The 11,276-nt window shown below is 37.4% G+C and overlaps 1 pseudogene; it reads right to left on the reverse strand.

The window, feature by feature from the left end:
- Nucleotides 1-4,697: 4,697 nt before the first annotated feature.
- On the reverse strand, nucleotides 4,698-7,703 carry LOC132636287 (WEB family protein At5g55860-like; annotated as a pseudogene).
- Nucleotides 7,704-11,276: the final 3,573 nt, after the last annotated feature.

Below are 11,276 nucleotides of genomic sequence, written 5' to 3' on the forward strand. Positions count from 1 at the left end.
AAGTTGGGTTTTCTTCTTTTCCATTTTTCATATGGAATAGATTGTGTTTTTCTGTGGGGCACTCTGTTGAGTATTCAGTTAGATGTAAGGATAGCTTCCCCCCCCCCCCCCCCCCCCCCCAAGCTCTACGATAAATCGGAACTTCTTAATAAAGCATTCATTATTTCCTTTAATGTTCGGTTTTTCCTTTCCGAAATTCCATTTGATTGTGGTGTGTAAGGGGCAGTAGTTTGATGGATAATTACATATTCTAAACATATTTCTGCAAAAGGAGATTTGTATTCTCCACCCCTATCACTTCTAATCATTTTTATCTTTTTATTCAATTGATTTTCCATTTCATTCTTGTATTGCTTAAATGCTTCAATTGCTTCATCCTTACTATTTAGCAAATAAACATAACAATATCGAGTGCAGTCATCAATAAACGTTATGAAATACTTCTTCCCACCGCGAGATGGTATTGACTTCATATCACAAATGTCAGTATGGATTAAGTCTAAAGGATTTGAATTCCTTTCAACAGATTTATAAGGATGCTTAACAAACTTAGATTCAACACATATTTGACATTTTGATTTTCTACACTCGAATTTAGGCAATACTTCTAGATTAATCAATTTTCACATGGTTTTGTGATTGACATGTCCTAAACGAACTTGCCATAAATCATTTGACTTCATTAAATAAGATGAAGCAAAATTTTATTACCACTGTTAACAACCATTACATTTAGTTTGAAAAGGCTCTCGGTGAGGTAGCCCTTTCCTACAAACATCTCATTTTTGCTAATAACAACTTTCTCACTAACAAGAACGCACTTAAACCCGTTTTTAACGAGTAGTGCGTCAGAAACTAAGTTCTTCCTAATTGTAGGAACATGCAGAACTTTGTTGAGAGTCAACACCTTGCCGGAAGTCATTTTCAAACAAATCTTCCCATATTCTTCCACCTTGGCTGTTGCAGAATTTCCCATGGAAAGCTCTTCTTCGAGTCCGGCAGAGTATAAGTAGCAAATGCTTCTTTGATATCACAAACATGTCGAGTTGTTCCCGAGTCAATCCACCACTCCTTTGGATTTCCAACTAGGTTGCACTCCGAGATCATAGCACATAACTCATCTATTTCATCATACTTCTCCACCACATTTTCCTGACCCTTCTTTTTGTCTTTCTTGGGGGCACGACAATCAGGAGCCTTATGTCCAGCTTTCCCGCAATTGTAGCAATTGCCTTTGAATTTTTTCTTGTTTTGCTCCTTCCTTTGTCCAGGCGACTTTTTTCTTTTCTTATTATTTGGAGCGGCTTCTTCAATGATATTAGCCCCCATAACCATTGAGTTTCCACGTGACTTCCTTTCGGCAGCCTTCTGGTCTTCCTCAATCTTCAAACGGATCACAAGGTCTTCCAGCGTCATTTCTCTGCGCTTGTGTTTTAGATAGTTTTTGAAATCTCTTCATGACTGAGGCAACTTCTCAATCACAGCAGTCACTTGAAATGCCTCATTAACTACCATGCCTTCGGCAATGAGGTCATGGATGAGAACTTGGAGTTCTTGAACTTGGGTTCCAATAGTTTTACCATCCACCATTTTATAGTCAAGGAATTTGGCAACCACAAACTTTTTCAAGCATGCATCTTCGGTTTTATACTTCTTTTCAAGTGCAGTCCATAGTTGTTTGGACATTTGTGCAGCAATGTAGACATTGTATAGGTCATCATCTAGAGCACTAAGTATATAGCCTTTGCACAGGAAATCTAAATGCTTCCAAGCCTCTATTACCATGAAACGCTGATTTTCTGGTGTTCCTTCTTCAGGAACATGAGGATCTTCGCTTGTGAACTTTTGCATACCAAGAGTGGTCAATCAAAAGAACATTCTTTGCTGTCATTCTTTGAAGTTGATACCAGAAAACTTCCCTGATTTTTCTGCTGGTGCCACAGCAGTTGAACGGCTAGTTGTTGCCGCCACAGTCTCAGTAGGAACAGTGTTTTCCACTTCTATTGCCATTTCTTTTCACGGTCAACAGATGACAACCAGTTTAATAAATGGCAAACAAAACCAGAACAATAAATATTAAAGGTTTTATTTTTATAAACTGTTTCACAAGACAACGACGAAGTTTTTATGTTCTTCAAATCGTTTCACAATTATGAACTTTAATACTCTGACGAAGTTTTTATATCTTCAAGTCAGAATAGAAAATTCACACGGAATAGAAAACCACAAAGGTTTTAATCTCCAGAAACAAAATAAAGATTAAATATAAATATAATTTCCTTAAGATTGTTATAAATCTGTATTGCAGAAATACTTTGAAACAGTAACTTTGAAAAAAATCCTTGAAACAGAAAACAGGAAAACAAAAAACAGAAACTAAACTAGAAATTGGAAAAGTCAGAGAACAGTATCTGAAAATATATTTAAGAATCAAATCGAGCCCACTGAATGCACAATGTGTCCTTAAGAAAATTATTCCCCTCAAGTACCCGAGGTTGTGGAATATATCCTCCCAGGATAGAACGATTTTACTCACCGGAGTACCAGTACCTAAAACGCCGGTGAACAGCGAGCCACTCGAGGGCAGTAAATCACACTGGAATTTTTTTGTGCAGAAGAAGAAGAATTTTAGAAGTTCAGAAAATTTCATAAGGAAGAAATATGAGGAAAAACGAAATTTATCATAAAGGCCATGTAATAACGGGCGAAAAATTTAAAATAATCCGGGAAAGAAAATTGGATAATTAATTAAATAATTAAAACGAAATAAATTTGGTTCAAAAAGATTATCAATCAATCAGATCATTTGACCAAATTCAAATTCAAATCCGAGCCGAGCGACGACGACGGCGCGAGGGGAGGTCCTCTTCTCAACTCTTTATGAGCTAGAAGATGTGTTTCTCTATATATAAGCACAAGAACTTTCCTTTCCACTATCAATGTGGTAGAAATGCTTCGTCCAAAAAGCAATAAAGGAACTATTCAAAATTTTCATTTTCCTCCATATTTTCTTCCCTTCATTTCTCATTCAACCAATCACTAAAACCCAACAAAAACAAAATAATTACCCGTCCATATTCCCTTACTTTCATGCCCCCAAAAGTATTTACCCGAAATGCCCCCAAAATTATGATACCAACATGGTATCACCCTGTCTCTTATATACCATGATGGTATCAGAGAGAACTTTTTTCATTTCTTCAAAAATCAATCATTAGCATCTATGAAACCATATGGTGTATATATATAATATACCGACATGGTATCATAGAGGATCATGTTCAATTATTAAAAAAACACACATTCCTAAAAAAAAAAACCTCTACGATATCATCATCTTATATACATATACTGAGATGCTATCATGGAGGACTGCTTCAATCCTTTAATGAGACACTCCTCAGTCTTCCATGATACTATCATGATATATACTATATACTGAGATAGTATCATGGAGGACTGCTCCAGTCCTTCAATGAGACACTCTCATAGTCCTCTGTGATACCATCATGCTATATAAAAATATTGCGATGGTACCATAGAGGAAGAGTTTTGAGTGAGGGGGTACTCGAGTAAATATTTTTGGCCGGCTGAAAAAAAGTGAAACTAATTTAGGATGTAGCGTGGTCGGGTAAATATTTTGCATTTTAGAGGGTATTTTGTGTTATTTTTCTAAAATTCTTTCATCTAACTTTTGAAATTTGTCAGAAGTTATATGATTAACTAAATAGCCATTAAAAATGCATCCAAACTTCTGAGGCAAGTTTGAGTCAAGTTGGCATCATATCAATGGATTCAGTTTTTTACAATTAAAATGAAAAAGGGTCAAATATACCCTTGTACTATCAAAAATAGTTTAAATATACCCCTAGTAATATTATTGGTCCAAATATATCTTCACCGTTATACTTTTGATCCAAATATACCTATATCGTTATACATTCGGTCCAAATATACCCCTCCCATCATACTTTGGCACAAATTTGCCCTTAATTTTGATGGAGGGACACGTCACAAGCTCAGAATAAAATAATCCGCCCCCAATTTTAAATAATCGATTTCTTTAGAAACCTACCTGTTTAACCCATTCCCTCCACTTTGAAATTCTTCTGCTTCTTCTTCTTGATTGAGCTTCCCGTGGAAACAGAGAAACATAAGAAGACTGCTGTCAAATTTGTAGAGTTCCCCCACTCCAAGAACTTTGATGCAATTTTATGTTATGAAAGATGAAAATGGCAGTTTTCGTCCTTGTGTTATTGTCTAATAGCACTTTGATCTCTGTGATATTTGACTTTGCACATTTAACCTTGAATTAACTAAAGTGAGCGATTTTCGTCTAATTACTGACTCCGGTTAACAGTGCAAACAGACCGTCTATTACTGTGAAGGACAGTTCTGTCATTTAAATATTACTTTTAGCTTAGCATGTTTAATTTCTGTTGGTTGTAAGTATCAGTTCATTTATGTAGAAAATAACTTTTGGTCATTAATTTATCATAGATTCACGTGCTAGTGTCAGAATTTATTAGAGATTAACATGGCAAACTTTACAGAGATTAGACTAAAATCGCCCACTTTAATTAATTCAAGGTTAAATGTGCAGAGTCAAATATCACAGGGACCAAAAGTGCTATTAGGCAATAGCACTGGGAGGAAAAATGCCATTTTTCCTTGAAACTAATATTATTAGAGCGAAATAGACTTCAAGAGTGTGGAATGTATTCATATATCAACTCTAATTTTTTTTTATCATGATACATAGTTGATCCAAGTAATACTTTGCAAAAATTCTTCTGCTCACACCAACACAACAAAAAGGGGAAAAACTCCAAAGTAATGTATTCTTGCTATTCATTCTTTTTTCTGTCTTTTATTTTCCAAGGAAGTTGGGGAGATGGTGAGGCACATACTAAGCTTAAGCATCTTGTTCTAAGTACTTCTGATAGGCTTCTTAAGGATTACATCCAGACTCATAGGGAGTGTAAACAGTGAAAAGGAAAAGAAATGTCGTTCCACAGGTTTCAGATAGATACACATCATTCGCACAAAGAAATTTTCCAAGTGCTTCACCAAACCAGCTTCTCTCCTGGAAGATAGGAAGGAGAAACTCCCTCCACATGGTTTTTCTTCTTATGAAATATGCCACTGATGTTAGGAATCAGTACTTTCTTGGAACTGATGTATTTGCTTTCTGCAACTTGCCCAATTCCATCTTCTTCGCTGCGTGGTTCTTCATTAGATGTGACTCCAGTGATGTTTCACGTACATTCTCCTTTTCACTTAGTAGTTACGAGGAGATGAGCCAGAGGTGGTCTGTGTTTCAGCCAAAATACGAGAAGCTGCTTCTGCTGCTTTCTTTTGCTCACGTTCACGCCACCTTCTGAGCTCACCTTCTACTGCCTTATTTGCACCATCTGCCATCTCTGCCTTCTTCAACACTTCCTGAGTAGCAGTTTTCATATCATCTATCTCCTTATGAGTAGCCTCCAACCTCTTAGGGGCCTCATTTTCACTCGATTTCACGGCCTCTAACTGAGCTATTGCAGCTGCCACTTTCATTTCTGCTAACTTTTCAGATTCTTCAACTTTCCAGCTCAAAGAATTAAACTCATCTTTTGATATACTGATGTACGCACCACATTCCGAAGTTGAGGCACGTGATGCAGTTGTTCTTTCAGACAAAATTTGATTTTGATCAAGAGCCCTACCCTCAGCTGATTTCGCTTCTTCAGCCTCTTCTAGTGCCACTTTTAACTTCTTCTCTGCTTCTTCCAATGCGATTCTAGTAGCATCAGCTTCTTTTTTTAGTTCATCAGCTTGGTTCTTCATCTCTTCACCTTCAAGCCTAGCATTCTCGGTCTCCGATGTTAGCTGGTGGAAAGTAGAGATCATTTCTTCAGAAGCACCTCTGACTTTGGATTCTTCTGCAACTGCTACTTCAAGCTCGGATTTGGTTTTCCGGAGTTTGAAATGTAAACTATCAGCACGTAATTCTGTCTCTGCCTCCTTTTCCTTCAGATCAGAATGCACTTTCTTCACATTCTCTAGCTCAAGTTTAAGGGTCTCCACCAAGGTCTGCAGAGTGCTCTCCTCTTCTGCCACTTTATACAGTGATTCCTTCGCATCACCCAGTTCTGTAGTAACAGCTGTCACGAAAACAAGGTCAGAAGACCTTGTACAATCTCTGTCTTTTTGCAAAGCTTCAACTTCAGACATTGTTTCTGTAAACCGTGCTTCCAGACTCTTGGTCGGATCGGGATCAAGGTCTTTCCTCAAAGCAAGTAATTTTTTTGCCACCTCCTCAAGTCGATCCTTGTAGGAGTGCTTCTGGACATCTTTTTCTACATAGATCTTTGCTTCCTCTTCCCCCACCTGCACACATGCAAGTTTTAGCTGCCCGATTGACTCCTTGGCAGCCACAATTTCTTTAGACAGCTCACCAGCTCTTTCCATATTTTCTTTGGCAGTACGCTCAGCTTCTGCCGCCTGTTTGAGAGCAGACACTTTTTCTTCTAAAGCTGTATCACCATCTAGACGGATCTTCCTCAGATCTTCTTTTGCAGTATCAAGATCGGCAACTGCTGCCATATACTTTTCTCGTGCAGTTTCTGCGTCCACCTTCAAAGAACCATCCATTCCCAGAACAGGTCTATCACTTGCCTCTTCATGTTGCTTCACCTGATTTTTTGCTGCTTCTGTTGCCTTTATAGTGGAATCCTTTGATTCACATACAAATTTAATATTGTGCATCAGGTCCTCGACAGTCTGATTAGCCCCTTTGAGCTCTACAAGTGCTTGTGCTTTAGTATCTTCAGCATATTTCAGTTGCTTCATCAACTTGTTCAACTCTTTCTCAGTAACATGAAGCTGTGTTTCCTTTGTCAGTACCCTCTGAAAGTAAGACAGAAGAAGAGTGAGGCTATTTGATGGTACTTTCTGCCACAACCATTAAAAATAAGTAGTTGTATTCATTCACTTCCTTATTTCAGCCAAACTAGCGTATTGATTACAACTCTGCCTGAGCATTTTATGCCAGATGAGCCATAAGTCTAATATATGTAGGTTGTTATTAGATGAAAAAAGAAATTCTTAAACTCAAATGTTATAAAAGAAAAAGAAAAAACTGCAGAAGGCGAAAAAAAGAATTCCCAAATCATTAAGCGCTTTCTAAAAATGTTAAAATTACTTAAAAAGTTGGCAATTCAAATACATATACTATATCCCACGAGGCCACTACCAAACTTTGATACACGGATAGAGGTGCATGCATACAGAATTCTGACTTCATTGATGTAGATTCGGACAAGTTACAAGAAAAATTGACTATGCTTGTCAAACGGAAGAAACATGTGGTTTAAACATTCAACTCCAGCTTTGCAAGTATAATGAAGATAATAATTGGTCATAGTTTATTATGATTCACAAGAATTGCGGAAAGCCTATAGTAAAATACCAAGCTTCCGCAAAATCTGAAAAACAATACTATCTTCACCTATAGTATCATGTACCTCAGCAGAATGCTGTTTTGGCTTCTTAATTGCAGTTTTTTCCCCCGAGAAAGTACCATCTCCAAATAAGTTGACAGCTTGTTTGACAGAGTGGAATGGTGCACTTTGTATCTATTTCTCCAACTTCTACTGTTGGAGATCCTGTCGTTTTCATATGGTCTTTTGCAACCATATTTCCTTAAATCTTTTTGAAAATTCACCTACGAAGAAAAGCCAAAGAAAAGTTGAAGTGGAAAGGCTATTGAAAGGAACTGGAAAAGTAATTGAAAAGGCAGTCAAAATTTCTGAATTTCTATAAACGCACCAAATTTTGAATGACAGTTTACAAATGGCCATCAGGTCTCACAATCATGAGGTTTACAAGTTCCAGCATATTCATAAACAAATCTAGTGCTCTATTTGACACACAGATAGATATATAAAGCTCTTGTAAGCTCCTAGGTCCACTGACAGAGATGGTGTAGAGAATCATATGAGCAGTTTTGGAGTGAAAGATATAAACTTGTAAGCCCAGAACTTGATGTAAACATAGCAGAAGAAATGTAAATTGCAGATGAACTGAAATCCTCTGCCTTTTGAGGCACTACATCCCTCCTATCAAGGAAGCGTTATGACAAAAAGCTTCTAAACCTAGCAGATGCTTTGATGGAATCTCAACTCCTATTAGTACTCTCAGGGCTAGATGTTTAGAGTGCTTATTTAGTTGGCATCTTACCCCGTAAACAGTGTGGATACTTTTTTTTGGATTTTGTTAGTTCCCTGTCTTTAGCTTAGTACAATAGGCAGGATACCTTTTGGCTGTTTTACAGGTTTTTAGTCTAAGTGTGCTGTCTGTTTTGTTTGAAGCAGCTTCGTTTGCCCACCTGTAACCTTGCATCTTCTTGATGCTTCACTAATGACATTTGAATACTTATAAAAAAAAATTTAAAAAAAAAAAAGCTTCTAAACCTAATAAAGATCTACCGAGTGATTCTACGAAAAACTCTTACAATACCAACTAGATAGTGATTCTTAGTCCATGACAACAACAACAACCACATACCCAGTATAATCCCACCAGGTGGAGTCTGGTGAGTGTACGCAAACCTTACCCCTACCTTGTAAAGGTGGAGAGGCAAAATCTTCCTCCTAATTGCTATCTAAGATTCAGAAGAACTCCCATGAATCTCTTCTCCCGTTTACTATACTATAAGGAATAGCAAAAGTGATTAGTAAATCGGAAGTCTTCCATGGCCAACAAACACAAATGGCAAGGTTCTATAGTGAAACCTTAGCAACCAAGAAAGATACTCCCTCCATCCCATTTTATATGAAGGTGTTTGACTTGGCACGGAGTTTAAGAAGGAAAGAAAGACTTTTGAAACTTGTAAACCAAAATGAGTCATAGCTATTTGTGTGGCTATAAATCATTTCATTAAGAGTAACATGGTAAATTTGAAGTTAAATTGTTACAAAGTATAGAAAGGTGTCGTTCTTTTTGGGACTGATTAAAAAATAAAGAGTGTGATATAAATTGGGACGGAGGGAGTATTAACTATCAGCCACTGCCTTGATCATTTGGACATTTATTACATTCAACCATCGACCTAATTCCCCAGCCAGAACAGGTGGTAATGCTCTTTTCCATAAACCATGACAGTCCAAGAAAAATATTATTATTAGCTAAAGACTAAATACATATTTATAAGAGCCCCTATAACTATGATGTTACTTCAACAGGTATCTTATGTTTAGTCTGTTCAATACTCCTACTGCTTGCCACTAGTGAGGCCAATTTACTAGTTGAAAACTAAAGAAAGTTTATTACCTGGAAACCGGCATTCACTTTTCCTTTTATGGCTCGTCCAAGGGAAATAAACTAGAGATTGAGAATCTTATATACAATATCAAGCCTTTTGTGCTGTTCCTTCTTCAGGAATACAAGACACTCCCCTGCTATTTCTGATTCAAGTGAATCATTTGTTATTTCAATATCATGCTAACATACTTCTATTCCTCAATAAACTTTATTCTAGACTTATCAATGGATGCAGGATAATGGAATCTGTTTTACTTTGTACTTTCCGGATAATTTCAAATTATGTTACATAGTACACACTGGAAATTTAGTCCTTTTTCCCAAGACACTGCAACTTTAGTCTATTACATGTACTTTTTCTTCCTCAAAATGATTTACAAGTTAATTTGTATTAGATTATGATAAGGCTAAAACAGACTAAATGAATCGTATACTTAGGTGTAAGGTGAGTTCTATTTGGCATAAAAGCAGCAAAGGTTAACCAATATTAGTATCCTCCACTCCCCATTGGATAAAACTAATCAAATTAAATGCATAATGAACAAAGTCCAACTAAAAACAAAGTAAGAACACCCACCATGGGTGTGTTAGCCATGATTTCAGATAGCTGGAAAAAAAAATACAAAGTTTAGATTTTCCAAATTAGTACTCAGTTTCTCCACAATATCTATCCATGAACTGCCAAATAATACATACGCTTTCATTATTGAAAGGAAACAAAGAGACAAAAGTGGTGCGAGTACCCCTGCAACTACAATTAAAAATATTCTTTAAGCCGCCTCAATAGATATTCAGCTCTCTAAGATAGCATACAGCATATTTATGCATGTCCAATAGTTTTGGAGTTTGGATTCGTTTTTGGTTTAGTTTGTAGAACATTAGTTTTGGCAATGTAACAGTAAAACATTTTGGAACATGATTAGTTGATTACTAGTTTAGATTATAATTAGATAAAGTTGTTCCCTTGACCATTTGGTCGAACTACATTATGTTCAGAAAGCAAATTATTGTGATTTTCGAAACATGAGTGAGTTGATTTCTCCTCTTGAAAACCAAACAGTTTGGTTTTTGAAAAATTAGTTTATTTGTAGAACTCTTGGTTTTAAGTTTCCAATGCCTTTTAAAACCAGAACAAATAGATCCTAAACCAATTTCGAACTCTATTATTGGCAGATTTTCAAATGCAAGCCAAAAAGGTAATTTATGGCCCAATATTGCAGGAGTATTAAGGTTGACGAGGTTAAGGGTGCTGTTCGTAGGATGCGCAGGGGAAGAGCGACCGGACCTGACGAGATTCCGGGGGAATTCTGGAAGAGCGCGGGCCCGGCAGGTTTGGAGTGGCTGACTAGGTTGTTTAATGTCATCTTTAAGACGGCATTGATGCCCGAAGAATGGAGGGCGAGTGTAATGATCCCTATATACAAGAATAAGGGAGATATCCAGAGTTGCAACAACTATAGAGGTATCAAGCTGCTAAGCCATACTATGAAAGTGTGGGAAAGGGTGGTGGAGATGAGGGTGAGGAGAGGTGTGTCTATTTCAGAAAACCAGTTCGGATTCATGCCGGGACGTTCAACTACAGAAGCCATCCATCTTATGAGAAGGTTGGTGGAGCAGTATAGGGAGAGGAAGAGAGACTTACACATGGTATTCGTCGACCTAGAAAAGGCTTATGACAAAGTTCTAAGACAGATCCTATGGAAATGCTTGGAGGCTAAAAGTGTACCTGTGGCGTACATTAGGGTGATCAAGGACATGTATGAGGGAGCCAAAACCAGGGTGAGGACAGTAGGAGGAGACTCAGAGCACTTTCCAGTTGTGATGGGGTTGCATCGAGGATCAGCTCTTAGTCCGTTTTTATTTGCCTTGGTGATGGATGGATTGACACGGCAAATTCAAGGTGAGGTGCCATGGTGTATGCTTTTCGCAGACGACATAGTCCTGATTGACGAGACTCGTAGCGGAGTTAA

This window comes from Lycium barbarum, chromosome 4 (genome assembly GCF_019175385.1).
Source record: "Lycium barbarum isolate Lr01 chromosome 4, ASM1917538v2, whole genome shotgun sequence".
Taxonomy (NCBI): domain Eukaryota; kingdom Viridiplantae; phylum Streptophyta; class Magnoliopsida; order Solanales; family Solanaceae; genus Lycium; species Lycium barbarum.